The sequence below is a fragment of the Penaeus vannamei genome, chromosome 26 (assembly GCF_042767895.1).
Source record: "Penaeus vannamei isolate JL-2024 chromosome 26, ASM4276789v1, whole genome shotgun sequence".
Classification (NCBI taxonomy): Eukaryota; Metazoa; Arthropoda; class Malacostraca; order Decapoda; family Penaeidae; genus Penaeus; species Penaeus vannamei.
This window is the reverse complement of record NC_091574.1, coordinates 11984526-11984944: the sequence shown is the minus strand read 5'-3', so window position 1 is coordinate 11984944 and position 419 is coordinate 11984526.

The window sequence follows — 419 nt, the reverse complement described above, 5'->3', positions numbered from 1 at the left end:
AGACTGACTCTTAAATTACGACATTACAGGATCACAGGACCAATACTTCACTGGATCACTGCTTTCTTGACGTGTAGGACCCAACGTGTCTTACTCGATGGTGTATCTTGTGACCCTGTCCCTGTCTCTTCTGGTGTCCCACAAGGCACTGTTCTTGGCCCTCTTCTTTTCCTTCTATACATTAATGACCTTCCACTTATGACTCCTAATTCTTCTACTAGACTTTTTGCTGACAACAGCCTTTTGTTTCGACCTATTAAAACTGAGGACGACTGTAGACTCCTCTAGAAAGACATTGACGCGCTAGAACAGTGGGAAAGACTATGGCAAATGTCCTTCAGACCAGTTAAATGCAAAATTCTCTGCTTTACAAGATCCCATACACCTATCCTTTACACTGACACCATACACAACCATCC